Below are 21,892 nucleotides of genomic sequence, written 5' to 3'. Positions count from 1 at the left end.
CCATCAAACCAGTCACTGCCTTGAGCACTAGATCCGGTGTTAGTACTTCACATTTGATCCCTCAACTCCCGTAAGGATAGTCTCAAGCTCTCAGTAATTTGTCTCAGTACAAATCCTGTGCTGTAATTGCAGGCTCTCATTTCTTGGTACACATCTTGACCTCCAGGGTAGCTGGGCATCCTCCACGTTTCTCTCTCTGACTGTTTGTTAGAGCAATTTAATAAAATGCTGCAAGCGCTACCTGTATATACAATTTAAGTAGGTCGACTTCGCTGAAAAAGCTGAGTTCTCTAGTGGTTGGAAGCAATAATCACTATTCATGAGCCTTGCAGTATCACTCAAAGGCCTTGTTTAGATCAGACGGATCTATTGTGCCAGCTACTCTACAAAGACATAAAAAGCACCTCTCCCAAAGACTTTACAACCAGAATTTAGAGTAGGTAAAGCAATGGAAGGAGCAGGGGAAAGATGAGGAAAAAGCAATAGTGAGCAGCTTGAAACACCACTTAAGAGAATATTTTAGATGTATTGCCTTTATTCATTTTTTGTCATGCAATGTGTGAAGCCAAATTGTGCTGGTACAATCTGGCTTTTGTAGAGTGCAGTACCTGCAAAACAGGCATTATTGTCTGTGATTTCTTGATCTAGGGGGTTACTGGTCTTTCCTGATGGTCATTTATGACTGTCTACCCTTTAGGCATGGTAGCTAATCTCCTTTCCAGGTGGGGCAGGGATCCAAAGCTCTTTCCCTCATGAGGAAAGGGCAGAGAGTAGGGGGAAATCTGTCAGTGGCTTATTTCTTCCTCTGTGCCTGACCTGTTGGAACAGGAAGATGATAGAGGCTTCTGGAAGGACATCCTTGTTCCTCCTAATTCTTCTGGGCAGTCCATAAAGCCTAGATGCATGAAGACTCCGAAATACTTTAATATATGACGTACTCCTTAATAATTAGTATTGTCTTCCATTGACAACGAGTACGGTGGCGATGACAGTGAATGTGAAACATTGCTTGAGTTGCAAACAATGCTTCTCAAAAACAAATAGCCATATAAGTAGCTTATGTATTAAAGAAACTGTGAAAAATTGGAAACAATGCAGAGAATAGTGACAACTTTTGAGGAACAGATAACTGCCTTATAATGAGAGATGCAAGGACATCCCTTTGCTCATTGCATACGATACCAAGAGGAACCTACATTCTAATATGACAAGAAAATATTCAAGTTATTATTATTTTTCTTAACCTGTCAGAGAAAGAAGTGATGAAAACCAATGTAAGGCTGTTAATGCCACTCAAACTCAAGTTAGGAGTAAAACATGAATTTTCAGCAGTGACGATGATTAATTGCTAGAACAAACTAACACGGAACATCTGCCTTTGACTTTGTCAAGGGTGTTTTGGTCTAAAGCAAGCCTCAGTAAGACTGTGTGTTGGACTTCGCAAGGGAGGGGAAGTAGGGGACAATCCATGCCTTATTCAGAAGCTTTGGCCACGTCATCTACCAAATTCTCTCCAACCCCACAGTCTAAGGCTCTTGGTAAGGTTTTCTGCCACAGAGAAGGGAAGAGTTGGGTTTGAGGGGAAGGAGTCCAATCTGTACTGAAAGTGTTCTCAAGTGCCTGTGGTATTCAGGGTGATGGTATGTACCGTGTGTCCTCCTCATCCTCAGTGGGGTGAAGGGATCAGGAAGGAACAGGACGGCAAGTTCTTTTGTGCAGGTGATAGCTGTGCTAAAGGAGCAGGTATAATTTCAGCAGTTTTACTCTTGTTTTACAGGAGGGTGAGGACCTATACTTACTGAATGTTTCCTTATGTGCATGAAAACTGTCATCTATACAGCAGATATTTTGGGGGTGTATAACCCATCTGATCCCATCCTGCGTCATACCAGTCTAAGACTGGAGAGGAGTAATTCCAGATTTCTGTTTTGAAAAGCATGGTTGTCTTTCTGCATTTTCAGTCCCAAGCCCATGCAAAGCAACAAGTACAAGAGCTGCAGCCTGATTGCTGAACTGCCCCCCCACCCCCCCCCCCCAAAAAAGAAGCCAGAATCATTGCCAAAAGCAATCTTCCAGTATATGTTTGATGCATTGTACAATGGACCCTCTGCCAATAATACCCAGCATACGAGGAAAGTGATATAAACGTCTGATAACAGCTATAAAGATGAAGCACTATGCAATAAAGACCAGAACTGTGCTGAACAAGCCAGCTGAGAACAGCCCACACAGGAAGCAAGAGAGAGGTCATCGCTTGTCATTCATGAAATTATGCTCTAAATCAGAGACAGAGGGTGGCAGAGGAGTCCAGTGTGAGGTGTTTGCAAGTGCACTGAGGGGGAGTACCTTAAAGTTCTGAGAGATAAAATTGATAAAGAAGTGGTGTTTTGAGGCAAAGGAAAGCATTTAGAGTTTCTGCAAAATCCGCAATTGAATTGAGTTGTGGCTGGTAGTGAGGGGATGAATATTGCCTTGATTTAAGAATTTCTTTAGTGTTTGTTTTCTTACTGGTATTCCCTGAAGTAATGAAATTAAACAGTTCAGCCTTCATAGGAGAAGAAAGGTGAATCATGTTCTTTCCCTCCGTATAGATGAATGGTCTCCACTAGGACCTGTATCAATTTGGAGCACTTACTGCTGAAGTTCTTCTCTTCAGAGCATCTTACATTCAGGTGATGAAGCCCTGCAGCACAACTATGAGGCACATGAGAAAATAACATTACCCACATTTCTCTGACAATGGGTGAGACAGATAAAGGTAAACGTTCTTATCAAGGCCACGGGGTCATTTAAAAAACAATGGGACTGAGACATCAGAGCTCCCTGTTCTCAACCCTAAAAGAAAAGCTGATGAATATGGCCTAGAAGGTCCTCCTACAGGTTGGGAGCAAAACCATACAATGAACTGTGGACAGTATTTTTAATGGTTTGCATCAGGAAGGATGATCAGGCCTCTTCAGTGAACCATCTCAGGATCTGCTCAAAGGTTTTGCTGGTTACCTGTATAATGGACTATAAAACAGGACAGTCACATTTTGCAGATGAGCTGAGAAGGGCTGCAAAATTTTTGGAAGACAAGACTAACTTTCAAAAAATCTTGATAAATGGGTTCAAAGAGATAAAATAAATAGAATGGGTCAATAAGGTCAAGCTTCACTCAAGCAATAAAAGGGGCAAATCCTAGAACAGCAGGCAGCTGTCTTTACAGAGGGATCTGAGAGTCCTAGAGAAATTAAGCTGAAGTTGAATCAAGAAGAGGATGGCTATTGCAAAGAAACTATTATGACCTTAGGAGCTCCAAAGTGGAGAGTGGCCTGGAAGGCAGATGGAAAGGAAGTACAACTGGAACCTAGTTTGTGTCCACACTTCAATTTAATTCAAAATGATAATTATTCTTAGCATAGAGAAACCACTTACACTTCTCAGGTGATGGGGATGAAAGCACAGCCAGGATCATGTTCAGGAAAGATTAGTTTACTTGGGCCTACTCTGGGCAAAGCATGGGAGAGGCTTGGATCTGCTGGCAAGAGGAAGAGCAGCCCTCAAGGCCGAAATACCCACCTGCGCTGCATCCTACCTTGTCATGCCAGTCCCCGGGTTTATTTTTTTTTTTTTCTGCTTAAAAAGGCTCTGCTTGTTTATTGTTCATTCCTCTAAAAAAAGACAGTTTCCCTGAAAGGATCTTCCCTGGAATTTAGTACTGCAAGGAATTAGATTCAATACACTTTTACTGAGTGTTTCAAATCTTTTTGTACACTAAAACCCAAGTCTACAGCTGTTCTACGTTGCAGACAGTGCACAGAACTGCACACTTTTTTTTTTCACAGACTCTCTTCTCTGACATGCTGCCAGAATGGAGGAGACCTCTGAAACATCACGTCAAAAGTTTCTTCCAAATTGTATGTAACCAGGATCTCAGCCTACATCAGCCATAAGTTCCAGTAAGGCTTCAACCTCTGGGCTGAGCCTCTGTTATTTAAAGCATGACAGTTGTTCTCAAAGACTTCAGCTGAATCAACTGCAGTGTGGTGTAATTGAAACCCCTGCTTGGGAGAGGGGTGGGCTGATTTTTGCTAGCTGGCACACAGCTAGGAGCATGGTTCTCTTCCAAAAGCTACTGTAGACCCACTTGAAAACTTGTCTTGTATTGCCTGAGGTACTCACATTCCTCGTGGTTATTTCTGACACATGTATGGTACACTCACTGAAAATGTGAGAAGCATGTGGTAGAACTGGCAAAACCTTGCTTTTCAAGACCGTCATCGGACTTTCTGCCCACAACCAAATGAAGAAGAATATGCCATATTAGAATTACCAACAACGTATTAAAGGTTTTTTCATGGCTTTTGTCTATGCTTAAAACAGGTTGCAGCCTAGGGTGGTATAGGCGAGACACAGGGTCAAGTATTGATTCACAAGACATAAACAGTAGGTTTGTTTTCCTCCATTTTATCAGTGCTAAAACTTGAGACAAACCTGTTTATGAGGATATGATGGTGGCAGGAAGCCCAGTTCTGATATTCAGCTAAGGAGAGCAGACTTCTGCCCATATCTTGAACACCCCATATGTGAATTGTCGAAAACATACTTTAAGGGGAAACAATTCCCCGGCTTTCACACTTCCTGGCTTCACTGGATGGAGAAAATTGCTGGAGTTGCCAAATACAGCCTGGCAAAGTTAACCAACTTTGCATCGGAGTGACAAAATCTGACAGCATGAGTTTTCAAAAGCATGGGGTTATGGACGGGAAAGCCTAGGAGAAGATTTTATTTTCCAAAAATGAATTTCTGAAGCTTGTTAAATAGTAATTCTTTTCAACAATGTGATGGATTCTGCCTTCAGGAGCTTTTGTTCATTGCTTTTAGGATTCATCTCAGGCTACTGAAGCATTTGTTAAGTCAAATGAAGTCAGAATTTTGGGATCTGAAAGAGTAATACAGAGCTATCAGGTTTTCATATTCCATTGTATGTGAGTGACAATACTTTTCAAAATACCCTGAAGTCAAGAGACAAATTTTAGTGGCTCTGGATGGCCCTGCAGGTGCTTTTATGTTTTGCTGGCTACAGCCCCAATCCTGGCTTAGCAGGCAAAGGGCACGTTGTGAAAAACGATAGCTCCCTGAAAGAGAACAACTTCTTTTAGTCTTTTCAAGTTTGTTGTCAGGAAACTAAAGCTGATATCAAAGGGCTTTAAAAAAGAGCTTGGTAATTTCAAATTTGGGACCAAAAGCAGACTTTAGGTATCTGGGTGGATTGGCAAGTGGAATATGGCATCTTACAATCTAAAGAAAGCATCTTGAAGACAACTGATCGAAATGATAGTGAAATAGCTACGTACATGTGACTGAGCTTGCTCGTTAGTTAATGCAATTTGTACTTCTATAACAGCCATTTTCAGAAACGGAGAAAGTGCAAAAGCAGAGATGTTAGGCTGTGTCATTTAGTGTAAGACTTCTGTAAAGTTGGAAAAGTTTTCTCAAGGGAACTCCCAGAATTCTGCAGCACAAATCATACCAGGTACAGTCTGAGCTCGTTTACTTCAATAGAAAAATGAGCGTGAAAATTCTCTCAGGTTATTTAAATAGCACCTTCAAAGATGTATTTTGTAACACAGAGAAGATTTTTTCTGATAATTGCTCTTTTGATAACTGATTAATAATTTTATACATGTATACATTTTGCTAGCTGCTAAGCTCATCATAAAATATGAAGTACTGTTTTAGCAACAGTTTCCTGCTTCCTGCAGATTATTGTAAAGTAACATATTTAGTATTCTCTAAGGCCTAGTCAGAAACTAATGTTCCTCTACACACAAATCTCTGCGCTAATGTTATCTGGAGAACCTTATTATAATGAAAAACATGAATTCTCCAATATTGGAAAAAAAAATAATTCTATGTCTCTGTTATTGGATAAACTGCCTTTGATAACTTTCTGAGTCTGCAAAGGAGCCCTGTCCTGCTTGAGATATCTGAAGGGAACATGGCTAATTAGAGAGTCAGAGTCCAAGCCTGCAAGACTTTGGAAGTAAGGCTGTGCTTGATGAACACTTTAAGCCAGCGTAGATGGGTCCAGCCCAAAAGAGCTTTGCTGCTCACTCCCAGCCCTGCAGCTCCTCCATCCCTGCAACAGCCTGGGTCTGAGAGGGGCGGGAGGACCTGCTCCAACTTAAAATTAATATGGCAAAAGGGAAAGGAAAAAAATTGAGTTTAATTTTGTAGGAGGAACTGTGGGAGGGGAACGAGGGGCTTGGTAGGTGAGATGAGACTGCAGCTTTTAGTGACAGCATCCTCGGAAAGCATGTGTGGGCTCTGACTGTGGCTACTGACAATTTACATCACCTGTCTGCCCTGTCTCTTTGGCACCCATTTCCTTTTGCTTCTTAATAATATGGGAGATTTAACTTCTACAGAAAAAGTAATTTCCATTCTTCTTGAGAGAAATGCCTTTCCTTCACTTTTTTCTTTTAGTATTTTTTTCCTGTGATTTATTAGCTGTAAGTCAGACCAAGTCAAGAAGCGATACAGTCGCACCGAGCCCTAGTTCCTTTCCCCTGTTGCACACAGCCAGTATTGATTGCTAAGAACAAACTCTATTGCTTTGCTCATTTTGGAGGTATTCCTCTCCATGCAGTTCTTATTTCATTTCCTGTGAGCATGTGTTAGCCAAGGTAAACTCACCCCACAGCAGAACGAACATGAACGAAATAAATATACGAAGCTTATGGCTTTTTCTTTTTTTTTTTTTAAGTTGGGTGCTATTCATCTTGCTGAAACAAACAAATAAACAAACAGAAACCCCTGCTTGACAAAACACATTTTCAAGCTGAAATATAGTTCTCATTTCTCTAATGTAAAATCTGCAAAGGAGCCATCGGAGTTGTGGAGGAGAATTTCTGTAAGAACTAAGTAGACCTGCAGGGTTTTCACAGCTGACAAGGACTAAAGTGAAGGGAATTCTGCCCAAATTCATATTTCTCTGTCACATGGATGCCTTGGCTATTTGCTGGTTGTTCAGGAAGGTTCTGCATCCAGGTTGGCTTTTCCTCTGGAGTGCCCTGAGACCTTCTGTGCTCCACAGACAGCCCCGGTGTGCTGCCCTGTGCCTAGGTGTGGGCACGGGTCTTGGGCACAACCAGTCTCGACAGCAGCCTCAAAGATGCCCTTACCAAATGTTCTGGTTTGTACTATGCTCTTTTTGGGGTATACGGGACTTTTGCCTACCGACTGGGAAGAGGATTTCCCAACTCAACTGACTCAGTGTTCACCTGAAGTTTGTGGCATGGCCTTTTCCTCACCAAGACTTCTCTGCAAACAGCTTTTCATCATAATCCACTATCTCGATTCTGCCTGTTCCTGGTGAGGATGGACTAACATCAAAAGTACACACTGGCAGTCCCAGGCAGACGCAGTTTCACTGAATTGCTGGATGCAGCTCCTCAGAAATTTTTTGTTTCCCCTTTGGAGATACTCCGCTGCTCCCCCCACAGCAGACTCAAAAGAAATCTTGAATTTATCAGCAAAACAACTAGCAACTTCCTCACAGCTAGAGAATCTATCTGCAAATGGAAATGCTTGGGTTGAACCAGCTGCACACCACCTGAAACATTTTCACTGCAGAAATTTGTGGCAGAGGAGAAAATTCTCTTTTTTAATCTCTCTTAAAAATATCACAATAATAGTCCCACTAGCTGACTTCAGGGATTTGTTCCAGTTGTTCCAGTGGTTTTCTGGAGGCCTTTTTTTTTTTTTTCTGTGTTTTTTTTCTGTAAGGCAGTGGTGAACTCCAGTGTCCGCAGAGAAAAAACTGGGATAGAGAGCCCTTGTTGTCCAGGTACTCATGAGCAACGGGTCTCTGGCGGAATCCACCCAGCTCTGATTAGGACCATCGGGGGAGCAGTCATAGTGTGAATACAGTTTTCTGAGCTCATCTTGTTCAATGACCTTTTTAATTTACATAGTCAAAATATGTTCTTTGCCCCAAAGCAGAAAGACCACTCCAATCTCAGAGTGCAGTTAGTTATACCTCAATTGGCTTAAACAGCAAAAGCAAAGACCGGCTTTTCTGTCTGTACCCTGCTTCTCTGCCAGTGGGATTTCCTTCATTATAGACTTCCCATTGGTGACATTAGGATGTCTAGGAATCAAGCGACGTTGACATTGTGAATGTTCCCCTGGAGAGTTATCTGGCGTTTTCTTTCCAAATTAGGATGCTTAGCAAGCCTGGGACAGAGAAACTAGAACTGTACCCATCGGTACTGCAGATGTTATAAATACAAATGGATAGTCAAAGGTTGTTAATTTTTATGTGCATAAAATACACACACAAGAGAAGAATATAAACCAACTATAAACCAGATGCATGGTTTTCTCTAATGCTGTGCTCTTAATATTATACTGAATGCTGAGAAGTTTTCTTCTCCCCTCCTCCCCCACCTTACTTATTTATTTGCTTTCCAAATGTTTGTGTATAAATTCAGCTCTTATTAAAGCTATTTGTTGAAAGCTCTGGCTGTAACAAGCTCTTGAAGAGGCTTGTTCTGCAAAAGCTCTCCTCTTGACATCTTTTGGACTGCATCTTTATTCAGGTCTGAGATGTTCTTTCATTTCCAATGGGACTGAATATATATCCTCCTTTTAAAACAGAACAAAAAACAAATCCCTCCAGGTCTCTTGGGAATGAATTAGTATGTCATTTCTTTATGGAAAGGGAGCATCAAAAAATTCTACCTCGTTATGAATATTGTGAATTTTCCACTGAAATGATTTTTCTAGAAATAATGTTGTTTCAGCAAAACAAATATTTTCCAGAGGAAATCTGGCTTTCCTTGCTACACCCTTCTGCCTTCCTATTTTCCTTCTGAAAAAAATGCATCCCAAATATATTGGATTTAGTCAAAATTGGTTTTACTCAAAAATAAAACATTGTGATCCACTGAAATGTTTTGATGTGAGCAGTTTGAGCTTAAAACACAGTGTAAATCTTTTTAACTGAGCTCTGTGTCTCATCTTAGTACATAGGGCTCTCGTAATCTGCTAAGTAGCCTCATCCAAGGGGAGAATGAGGATCTAGGGATTGAAATTGCAATTGTAATGTGTGCCATGGCTCCTTGGGCACCGGCACTTCAATGTCACTTCAATTTTAAATAAAACCTTTCAATTTGGTGACTGCAGAACCTTTCATTTCTATGTATCAAAAAAAAAATAGTTTAGAAAGTTTTCAGATCTGTTTTCAGAGCTTGTTCTGCTCTTTCAGCTTTTTGACCTGATTTTAAAGGGAAGAAACTGTCAGAAATGGTGGAAAAGGAATTCCAATTTTTGTTCAAGCTCTCGTTCACTGTCTGCTGTGCGGTGCCATTGCTTGCCAATATCACTGCCCTTATCCTAGGAAAATTTGCGAGCCTATTTGAGGGAGTTTTGCTGAAGCAAAGGCTGTAGGATTTTGACCATGTGAGAACAGATAAAAATATAACATGAAATCCCGCTGATATGCTATGTTGGACTGCAGTTGTTTTATACATGAGGCAGCATACTCTCCCAGGGAATGGAGAAAGTCTTGAAATTTCACATAGATGGCTTCCTGAAAAACAGTCATTAGCTGAAGTGTGAACTCTAGAACTCAACAATATTCACCTCATCTTTTTGAGAAGAAGAATTCTCTCTACTGACAAATCTGTGCCCTTCACAGCTATGCTGTTGAATAGGCTGAAAAGACAGATATTTTCTTCCTGTGTACCTATAGATGAAAATTCAGTAGTTGGCCCAATGAGGTATTAGTTACCTGAGCAGAACTATGAGATTTCAAGATTAAAGGGCAAGAGGTCAGGTCTGATCTCTAATGTATAGATTAATTACAGTGTAAGGACCACAGCAGAAAAGCACAGCTCGTAAATTATCTTGTTACTGAATGTAAGAGGCACACTCTTACATGTCATTTGTATGATACAATAGTTAGTGCCATACACTGCAATATTAAATTTTTACTCAGGCAAAGTATGTTTAATAATCTGGAGATTAATAATACCTTTAACTCATTTAAAAGAAAATAATACTTGCACAGTTCTTATCACCTCTATCTTTATACCTGACTAAAGGTGTCAGATGTTCTCTTTATGCAAGGAATATGAATTAACATGGATAAGAAAATGCAAAACTATGATTTATGTATCAGGAGAATCCACATTTCTCATGGGGATTTCAGCAGAAATTTTGCCTGATTTGCACTAATAGGATTTGATTGAATTTGTCATGATTTGCCTTGCAGTATCACAGGGAAGTTTTGCTTCTTTGTTTATATGTGGAGTTTTATAAACACGTGAAGGGAATGCGGTTTTGGAAAGCAGCACAGAGGAGGGGTCCAGCTGGTCTGCTAGTACGTGAAGGTGATCTGGGAATGGCTCTCAGCACTTTCCAGGACCATAAGCTTTTGCATTTTCCATAGGGTCCCTGTTGTTACAAAGCTTATGCATGTGAATTATTGTTTCCACAGAGATCCATGCAGATCAGCCCAGTGACCTGCATTAGCAGTTGTATATATCAAAAATGATATTCAAAACGTCTATCTGGAAGTGCCCATTTCTCTCCATTGACTATAGATAACATAGATGGCCCAACTCCGAAGCTGCTGAAGCTGAATGAGACAAACCTGACTATTGATTCAAAGGTGGCAGGTATGGTGGGTTCATATAGTCTAGAACAGAGTACAATAACAGACCAAAGGGCTTCCTGAAGTTAATTCTTGTTTCAGTTTACGAAAAAAGAAAAAAAAGAAATAACACAAAACAAAGAAACAAAAGCCCAGCTAGGACTCAATTTAAAATTGCCAGTCGTAAGGAACTGATCACTACCCTTGATAAGTCATTCCAGTCCCTAATTACTCACAACTAAAAACTGTACCTCAGCTTCACCCTCCAGCCATTAGATGCTTGCCTGACAGGCTGGAGCAAACATAATCAAAGGTTACATCCCCTAAGAGCCTACATAAACCATGTTTGTATCGGTGTTTGCCTTCTCTTCAATAGACTGTGTAAGACAGAAGTCCTGGACCTTTCCCCTACAAGTTGAAACCAAAGCCATTCTTTAAATTCTGTGTGGAATTCATCTCATTTAATTCAAACTATCTATTAACTCACCAACTCATCTAAGGTCAACACTGAGACTTCAAAAGTGAGTGGAAAATAGATGTCAGCACGGGTGAAATGAATTGTCCTCTTAGGGTTTCTGTCTGTCAGTCACTAGTGATAGAGCTAGATGACGCACTGAAACTAGATGCCCAATTTGCAACTAGATGAGAACAAATTTATATGGCATATCAAACCCACAAAATCATTCCTTAATGAATTACTTTACAGCTACGGGGTGATTTCTCAGTCCTTCTTTTCGGTATAAAACAACTGAGAAAAAGTTCACAGACTTTTAACAAATTAACACCCAAATGTGCCTGCGAATTTAGAGAAAGCCTCACAATCTGCTTCAGAAAACTACAAGCATCAAAATAATAATAAATAGCTTTATAATGCAAGTTTTTGCTCAGCCATAACCAGAGCATCTCCACTGTGGTACCATGAGGTTAAATATTCCATTTCTATCTTTGGAGTTATTTGTTTTATTTATTTATTAGATAATATTGGGATGATGATAACCAAGTCTATAGATGGATATAAAATCTTTCTGCTGCAGTTTTAATTTTTTTTTAATGTTACAAATAATAATAAAAAAGGGCAGACTACTTCATAAATCAGCAAGATTCTTCCCTCTCATTTCCATGAAAAAACCCCAATTCAAATGATAACGTCATGCCAGCTAGACTTCCACTGGAAGGGGCATCTTTCATGATGAGATAAAAGTGTCATTTCAGTCACTGACAAAGCTTTTGCTGTGGTCTCTACAAAAGAAGCTCTTATCTTATCACTGAACACAGCTGTAAGCTTTATAAATGTATGCTGCAGCTGCCCAACTCTAGCTCCTATTGTAAAAGCCAGCGGTAGAAAATTGATATGCAAATGTCTGTACATTTTCTTGTCCTTGGGCTAAGTATGCCATCTTATCAGGAATTTAGTGATACTTAGAGATTACTTGCCAAGCAGTTCTTCATAACATGGATGAGGGGAACTCACATGCCCTATCACAGTTCTTGAACGTTGAGTGTAAGGCTTGTTTAAGCACAGTGATGTGGAAAACTTTGGGGTTCGAAGGAGCACAGAGATAAATATGAAGCCATAGCTTAAGGGTCCAATACAGAGATAAAATTGTCTTACTGTGCTTACCAGCCAGTCCTCAAGTTATGCATTGAAAGATTGCATTCACTTAGTTTTACCTTGCTTATGGAGACTGGTGTTGTTTGCCCTCTATGACCCCACTTCTTCAGAGTCTCTGCTGTCCAGGAGACAGTCCTTTGGAGATATGGCTTGTACCTCTTGTTTGTGGAAGCATGGTGAATGCCACCTTTGCAAGAAAACCCAAGAATCCCATACCTTTGCCCTGTCCCCTTCTTTGTTTCCCATTCCTCTCCTAGCACTTAAACATACCCCTGTTCCCTCCATGCTGGACCCCAGCATGTCCACAAAGGCACAGATTGTCCTCAGCTTCCCAGGTGAGAAGGAACACCTATTCATAGAATTGCAAAGCATAGTATATCTCAAATCCTTGCCCCTTGCAGGACTACCTAAAAATAAACCATTTGACTAAGAGTGTCATCCAGACACTCCTTGAACTCTGACAGGCTTGGTGCCATGACCACTTCCCTGAGGAGCCTGTTCCAGTGACTGACCCTCTCAGTAAAGAACCTTTTCCTAATGTCTAATCTGAACTTCCCCTGGTGCAGCTTCATTCCATTTCCTTATATCCTGTCACTGGTCACCAGAGAAAGGAGATCAGCACCTTCCCCTCCGCTGCCCCTCTTGAGGAAGTTGTAGACTGTGATGAGGTCACCCATCAGTCTTCTCTTCTCTAAGCTAAACAAACCAAGTGACCTCAGCCGCTCCTTGTAAGTCTTGCCCTTGAGACCTTTCACGATCTTGGTTGCCCTCCTCTGGACACACTCTAAGAGGTCTTTCTTATATTGAGGTGCCCAAAATTGCACATAGTACTTGAGATGGGGCTGCGGCAGCGCAGTGTAGAGTGGGACAATCGCCTCCCTTGACCGGCTAGCTATGCTGTGCTTGATGCACCCTGGGACACGGTTGGCCCTTTTCGCTGCCAGGGCACACTATTGACTCATATTCAACTTGCCACATCTCTTTCCGCAGGGCTGCTCTCCAGCCTCTTGTCCCCCAGTTTGTATCTATAACCAGGATTACCCTGTCACGGGTGCAGAATCTGGCACTTGCTCTTGTTAAATTTCATACAGTTGGTGACTGCCCAGCTCTGTAGTTTAACCAGATCTCTCTGTGAAGCCTCTCTACCCTTGAGGTAGTCCACAGCTCCTCCTAGCTTAGTATTGTTGGCAAACTTACTTAATGTTACATTCGATCCCAGTGTCCAGATCATTTATAGAAACATTAAAGAGCACTGGCCCTAAATTTGTGTAGCTTCTCTTCAGAAGAGAAAACGCTCCCCTGCCACTAATGTCTGCATCATTTTAAGTCCAAGGCATAATAATCTCCTTGATAAACATACAGTGATACCCAAACTTCAGTAGTGTTTTGTAAGGAGACACGGATTCCCATATGGAAAAGTTGTCTTTCAAGAGCTGAATGGTACATAATCTTACCCTGGATATTCAGCTGGCTGCTGACATAATCTGAATTGCATAACAGAGCTGTCTTTTAGGGAGATTAATCTTATTTCAGTTTAGCCATGGAGAAGTTGTACATCTGATCTGTGGTAGTCACAAATGTGTGTTTTCTCTATGTGATGTAGAGAAACAAGTATTTTCAGAGGGCTGAGCATCTGCCTATGCAGTGCTTCTATATTTGTATGTTATGGAAGAACTCCAGTTACTTATAGGGGTGGTGCCCAATTTCCAGTGGGGAAAGTATTTCTACACTGCCTAACTTTAAGCACCTAACCACAAAGCCTAGAAGGCCAGGCTGTGATTCTCTTGATGGTGGCATGGAATACCAGTCTCTTCTGATTTTTGCACTCTGGAGAAACTCATCTCTCCCCCTTGATAATACAGAAAATTACTTGTTTAGGTATCCAACATTATGTGTTTTGTGTCTTAAGTGTATTGGCTATATGGTAACCAGGACACTGTACCAGTTGGCAGACTATACATATGAAAACTTGTTTGGGTGGCAACCAAAGACACAAGTGCTGTCCAGAGATTAGCTGTATATTTTGTACTTTGACTTTACTCTGCTACAAGAGAGGGCTGGTTTCTCAGACATGCAGGAGGGCTCGCTGTAGAACCTCTGCTATGGGTAATTAGGTACAAGAGGGAAGGAATCCAACCTGACGGGAGCCTTCATGCTGCATTACAGGGCTAACAGTTTGAAAAATCTTGTAGTAACACCATGTGCCTAAATTGAACCTGGCAGCCAGAGATACTATGACTCCAGACTGCCATAGTGCTCAATAAAAAACCCCAAACACGTAATTTTGATCAGAAAGCCTTTTTTGAAGGTAGAATATTCTGAGATGGAGCAGTTTTCCTGGGAAGCGCCAGGGGAGGTTTAGACTGGACATTAGGGAAAATTTCTATGCTGAAAGGGTTATCAAGCATTGGAACAGGCTGCCCAGGGAAGTGGTTGAGGCACCATCCCTGGAGATATTTAAAAGACGAGTAGACACGGTGCTTAGAGATATGGTTTAGTGATGGTTTTTGTCAGTGTTAGGTTGATGGTTGGACTAGATGATCTGAAAGATCCCTTCCAACGCAGGAAATTCTATGATTCTATGATTCTATGCCATTTCTTCCTGTCGAGAATAAAACCTCCACCACTGAGTACGACCAAGGTAACACTTATACTTTCACAAGGCAGAAAGATTCACCGATACCTTTGTCCTCCCACTCCCAAGACAGCACTGGGCAGCAAAGTCCTGCAGTCTTCCTTGTAGGAGCTCTGGACCTGCAATCTCAGAACACGCATTGTTCCCTCGACACTACGTGTTGCAATTCATACAGCTAAGGTGAACAGAAGATGGCTTTAGGGTGCTATCTAGTGATTGCACTCAAGTGGAGATAACAATAAATATGAAGACAGTGGCAGACTGGAGAGACCTGAAACAAGTTGCAGTATTTCAGACTGTTCAAATAGTCATGTTTACCTTTTATTTCAGCTCACAATGTTAGGAAATGGAAATAGAAAAGTCGCTGTGAAGTGCATCCTTTTTGCATGTCCGTAACTTACCACTTCTAAAGCAACCATTATGTCTAAAAGATCTTTCCAGGTTCCTAGTTCAGAAAGTGGCTATTTTTATAAGCATCTGTGAACTTCAAAAGCCATTAGAGAACAGCCATATTGCAAGGAATGTAGAAAGCAGATTTCATACCTCATTAATATTTTCCTGTTTTGGATTTTTTCCCATCCCGCAGAGGGACTCCTGATGTGTTTTGGACTTATTTCACTTTGCATAACCAATTAAATATTCACTGACATAGGGACATTTCCCTCAACCCATATGTGTGCCCCAACCTCCTGGTTCTAGAGACAGCTGCTTTCTAACCTAGTTAATATTACTTATTTCTTTATTTACAGAAAGTGGAACTGCTCCAGGTGGACAGAATCAAATGAACATCAGAGATGAATGGCTGTTTCTGAAGAGGAACTATTTTACTGAGTAATTTCTGCCTATCCCTACTCTTTTTCAAACTCTACTCACAAAGTTCTGCGTTTAGAAAAAATATCATCCAAAAAAGACATTTCTCATAAAATGATGGATTTATGAAAACAAGGATTGCCACCAAATTTTAGCAGACAGAGTGTATTTACTAGCTTGGTATAATATTTAATCTGGATTTTATCGTAGGTGGAAAGATATTGGCTTAAATATAACAACAAGAAAACAATGATATAGCAGGAAGCTGTTCCTTAATGACTGAGTACCTTCTTTAAATGACATCATCACCTTCAGATTGAGCTACATCTTTACCTCCAGATTTTGCTTTTAGTAGATCTCGGTGTAAGTACACAAACTGACTAAAGAAGGTTGAGACCAAGGTGCCTGGGTCAGTTATTCTCCAGTTATCTGCTATGAAGATTTTTTGCACCATCTGCTGAAACATCTTACACAGACATCGTATACCATCCCGAGTCCTGTTTGAGATGTAGGCTGGTCCTACGTGATAATTCTGTGCTACCTACAGGGAGTAAATGAAATGAAACAAAATGTTATGTGCTAGTACAACATATTCATGTGGCTAGTACAACATATTCATGTGGTATCAAATGACATTTAGACTTGGAATCCAAGTTTTACTACATATAATATACTTTCCATACCCAGGGGGCAGGGGGGGAGTAATGAAGCAAAGATAGGCATATTAAAACTAAAGAATTTCCAGGATGGAAATTCACGCATTGGTGATTGTCCTCCCTGCAGTGAGCAGCAATTCGGTGTCTGCCTTTGACCCGTTATAATCAAGACTATTTGTTGGTACAGTACATACATGCCTTCTGGTGTCTTGAGGAGGTGTAAGGGGGAGTTGTGTGGTCCACAGTCATGAGAAACTTAACCAGAGACTGGTAAGGTCCCGTAGCAATTAGACTTTTCCTTTGGACTTGACCCAGGAATGACTATACAAGCTAAAAGTGGGAAGCAGTTTACTCCCCTTCAATTCCCTCTTTCTTAATTATTTTAAGAAAGCAATCTTTTAAAAAAATAAGGCAGAAAAAAAGACCACAGCCTATTAAGCTCATGTAAAAAGAGGGGAACCAGGCTTTTTTACAGATATCAGGCTGCCTTTAGAAGGAGAGAAACCAGTGACTCCAATCATGTCAGGGAGAGGGTTTGTCCTTGTCTGTCTCAACCTTTTTTTCTCATGAGTTTTTTAAGATAGAGTGAAAGGTATACGTTCTCTGATGTGCATTTTAGTATCAGCTGAAGCTATGTAGCTATGTTTAAGCACCTACTACAGATATATACATGCCAACTTAGATAACAAAAGTGTTTCTTAGCTTACCAGTCAAACTTCTGTTTCTTTCTATGGCTTTACTTGCACTGCAAATGTAGTACTAAACACAGTCTGACACTCTGCAGAATCTCTCCTTTGAATAACTAAGCATGGGAAGGAAGGAAGACAACTTGACTACTTCTTTCACAATTCATTTGCCCCGGTAGTGATATGTATGGGATCACCTCTGTGCATTAACGTGACCTATCTTAGCCTTTGGATGCTCTCTCTTTACATGCTTTTCAGACACGTGCAGCTGGCTATGCAATACAGTGGATCATTGAAAGTTACTCTACTGTGTCTACTGCATTCATGTTGAGTAAAACTGTGAGTGTCATGTTAAAAAAAATAAAAGAGAGAAACGGGAGAAACTAGACAGCAGCTAGGTTTGGCTGCCACTATTTTACCCCCATGCCCTAGTGTTCCAAGAAGCCAAAGCAACAGCATAGTTAATACAGAACAAAAGTGATCATAATTTTTTTTTTTTTTCCTCAGGGGTAGGTATCAATAGATGAAATGAATAAATATTAACTGTCCACAGAATCCTGTCTTTCTATCTTTCTGCAGTAATTTTGTGACTGTGGTGTTGTAGAATGACCCACAGAAGTCATGTAACCGTAAACATGATCAACCATCTGAACAATGTTTATTTCCGATTTCCCGAGAAGATCTTTGGTTCTGAGAAATGCAGTTTTTTCAGAGCTGTTATGCTCAGTTACGCTCAAAAGCATATGGATAAATTAGGCTGAGGTTATTTCATGTCTGAAACACTATTCTGAAACACTACAGCAGCTCCTACAATACCCTTATGATCTACCGTATCAGCACACCTGCCATACATTTGCTTTGTGACTGATTGCCTACAGTGAAGCTGGAGAAAGTTTCTCCACATCTGTGCGCTAAACCAAATACCTGCTGTTGCTATATGTACTAATGCACGTTACAGAACAGCACAGATCCCTTCTATTAATACATATGTGTGCATGTATATATGTGTAGATACACGTAAATATACATATATATTTCAAGTAACATAAAAAGAAATAATCATCTTAGGTTTTCTTTCTTCATTATAATTTAGCAGCTGCCTATTTTTGAGACAAACTAGAAATTAATCATCTGGCTCTGATGCCATAGGAAATTCATATGTCATTGAATATGTACCCAAGTTCACATACCTGTGATAAAACCCCAAATGTTTGGGTTTATTTCTTTCATTTATACACATTTTCTTGCACCTCTGCCTCCCAGACGGAGACAGAAACAGAGATGAGATTTTTGAAACACTTAGGGACTATCTCCTGCTATTTCCACTCAAATAGGCCCTACTTTGGCAAATGTCCTCAAGACACGTTTCCAAAACACTTAGACAATTACATGAATCAGATCAACATAAACATGTGCAGTTTAAGGGAGGCATCTGCTTCAAAGCCCACCTAAACATTTAGCTTTTCAAAGCTTAAGCATTCGCTGTTTGAAGTTGTGCTATAGGTGCTGTCTTTAAGTTTATAGAAGGCTTTGAACACAGGCCACTGGGGTCACGCAGAGAGGGAAAATATCACACAAGGATGCAGAAACAGGAATGCAGGCTCCAGGATGCTGCCAGAATTTCTTTTACTCTTGTTATCCTTAGCAAAGTGCATGGTGCCTGGTGTTGGGCACACCATGAAGGTGGGGATCCAAAAGAAGACTGTCAGGAGGACACCAGGAATGATCAAGGGTGAATGAAAAAAAGACTTACAAGAAAAGACTTCTGGGCTGAATCACATCATTAAGTCCAAAAAAGAGAAGACAGCGGAACAGGAATAGCTTGCAGCTTTACCATTGCTAGAGGAAGTAAAGAGTACTTAACTATCAGCTTGATAAACTTTGCCAGGCAAGAGGTACCTATGGATGACATCACCCTCAGGTGAAGAAAGGAACAGATAATGTATAACTAGGATATATCCAATCCTTACTCTCCAGCAATTAGCAAAATAATTTAAATATAGCTCAGGTAAGCCTACTGAGTACAAGGTTTCAAATGGCAGCAAGGTAACAATGCTGGCTACATCTACACTGACAAATAAAACAAAACCAGGAAAGAGCCTGAGCCCTGATGTCCACAATGCTAAATAGTTATCTTACTCCCTGGGTTTCTTTTGAATATCTCTAATGGTCTTTCACTAAGATGAATCTGCTACAGAAAAGGGTTACCCTAAACAGCGTGGACTGAGGCCAACTGATGCCAGTAGACTTTAATGATAAGGATCAGTTCTGGCCTTATTCTCTTCATCACTATTGACAGCTGCTGTGACCTCCTCATTTGTTTTGTGCATGACAGATAAATTCCCTTTAAATTTAGTCCTTTTCTTTTTCTTTTTCTTTTTCTTTTTCTTTTTTTTTTTTTTTTTAAGTTGAAGATGAACAAAAGCCAAATTCCAATAAGCAGTTCCAGTTTTCAAATATACCTTGACAAATTGGTTTGGCCCGGTATTTCATAATCAAGTTTTATATATATGCATACACACACACACACACTTCTTTTCCTTTTTTTGTTTAGCTGTCAAACTCCAAAAATAAGTTAAAAAAAAATAAGCAACTCACTACTTTACACAGTCCTTCCCCTCAAAGACCTCTCCTTCAAGAATCTATGACAAACTGTTTGTGGAAATGTAGAGTCCGTGTCTTCAAAACAACACGTTACGTATTTTTTCCTCAAAGCATTTGAAGTGGAATTTAAAGCAATAGCAGGGTTTGCTGGCACATGTGCTGCTCTGGGCCTCTCTAAGCTCACCTCTGACAAGTGGAAGTGGCTCATAGAGCCTGTAGTGTCTGCGCTCTGCAGAGCGTGATGCCCTACAAGGCCCTGAGCTGACACCACACTAGTTAGTTATCTTTGATACAGATAGCTATTTCCATTTCTGGACTGCCTGTTTTAAGTATCCACTAAGCCCTTTAAAGTTAACTCTGGTATCTCTGCATCACACTGAAGCCATCCCTGCAATCCCGGTGTGCTGTGCAGGTTCTCTGCCCTCTACCCTGAACAGCCTCCCTTAGCCCACCCCAAAACTCTCCCTTTTTGTAGTAATTTCAGTTTTAGCTGGCTATTGTAGGCTGATTGAGGCTAGCAGGGTGGGTAAATTGCTTCTCCTCTGAAGCAGAGATGGGAAAACTATGACAAACGCTTCCTCAAACCTATGCAATTAATGCTGCCTTATCTATATAATAAATCACGTGTCCTTAGCTGTTTAGTTCTTTAGAAAACCACTTATAGCCCCCTTTTATTTAACCCTTTGAATTCAGACAGGCAATTCAAAGCTAGGTGGAGAAAAACAAACTATCTCTAATACCAATCCTGTTCAATAATGTCAACATTTTCCTTGCTGATCATAACAAATGCTGCTACATCACGTATAATAGCAATCGGTTTGCTCATCTCTTTTATGATTACCTAGCTTTCTGGTGTACTGATGCTGCAAACACCTAATCAGCTCAGATCTTGCCCCATTTTTCACGAGCCTGAAAACTGTTTGTGAAAGAGAGACTCTTCCCCATCTCTTTCAAGTCAAGGCTAGGACTTGAAATTGGTACTAATGGTTTCCAAAGGAAACTGCATGCGGCTCTGTGAAACTGGGAAACGTCCCAACGGGGAACTAGAAGGAGGAAGAAATGAGAAAATAAGGAAGAAGATGAAACATTCTTTAATGATATCCTGAAAACAAAAAAAAAAAAAAAAGAAAAATTCTGTCTCCTCAGGGGTGTGGTCCTTTGGGAAAAATGTAAGCACAGCTACACGCTCTTCCAGCAAACATCATCTTCATTAGTACATGCTCTGAGATTGCTTTCAAGTCAGCTGCTTCCCAGGAGCTAAGCATTGAGTCAAGTCCCCTTGATGTGCGGGGATATTTCGACAGGTGTGGGTGCTCTCAGGGGGAATCAGACAGGATCCTCTGGGCAGCCAGGGCTGCGTTCCACAACCGCTGACTGCGGAGAGAGGGGGCTGCTTGTGCAAGGGACCCCCAGCCAGGCTGTGGGTATCCATGGGCCACATGGTGGACACAAGCACCCCGAGACCCTCACCTCAGCACTCCTGGTGCACTCAAATGGAAAGGGTGCTCGGGATCCCCTTATTTGTTAGGTCCACTTCTGGACAAAGGATGATGGGAAGATTCAGCGCGTCAGTTGGTATATTTTTCTGATCACAGGAATGATCACAGGTGTTAGATGAGATACAGAGTGGAGCGTGGACCCATGATGGTTTGGCAGGTGAGTTAATATGCAGTAACAATGCTCTTGTGAACCTTGGGCACCAAAGGAAGAAAAAAATACTAAATCTATGCAACAGAGCATCTTTCAGAGGCTCCTTATGAAAACAGGCCATCTGGCTTCACTGCAGTGCATTTGTTAACTCTCCAGCCTACTACTGTTTCCCTGCTGGGTGACACATGCTGAATCTGTCACACATTTAGAACAAAATTATAAATAAACAATGGTCTATTCAAATAAAACAGAACTTTCCCGCAGTAGGCTTATAGGAAGCAAAAAAGAAGCAGAGAGGCAGATCCTTGTTCTTTTGTGTGCGGGAAAGTAGGTCCCTTGTTCAGCGCCTGGAGGAAGATGCCTTTTGCTGAGAGATGCTCTTCATAAGTGTTGCAGATGCAGGCCTAAAGGCGTTCTTGCTAGCAACCACTTGGGCTAGTTGGTATCTCAGCCACAGTCACGGCCCTGTTTTGCTGTTCACTGGCATGTGGTGAGAAACAGCTTGTAGTATTACTGGTTTCAAGAGAAACGAGGGCAATGGGGAAGCAGAGACATGAAGTCCACTAACAAGTTAGTAGGAAGAACAGGAACGAG

The sequence above is a fragment of the Rissa tridactyla genome, chromosome 1 (assembly GCF_028500815.1).
Source record: "Rissa tridactyla isolate bRisTri1 chromosome 1, bRisTri1.patW.cur.20221130, whole genome shotgun sequence".
In the NCBI taxonomy this organism is placed as follows: Eukaryota; Metazoa; Chordata; class Aves; order Charadriiformes; family Laridae; genus Rissa; species Rissa tridactyla.
Note: the sequence above shows the minus strand (reverse complement) of the source record.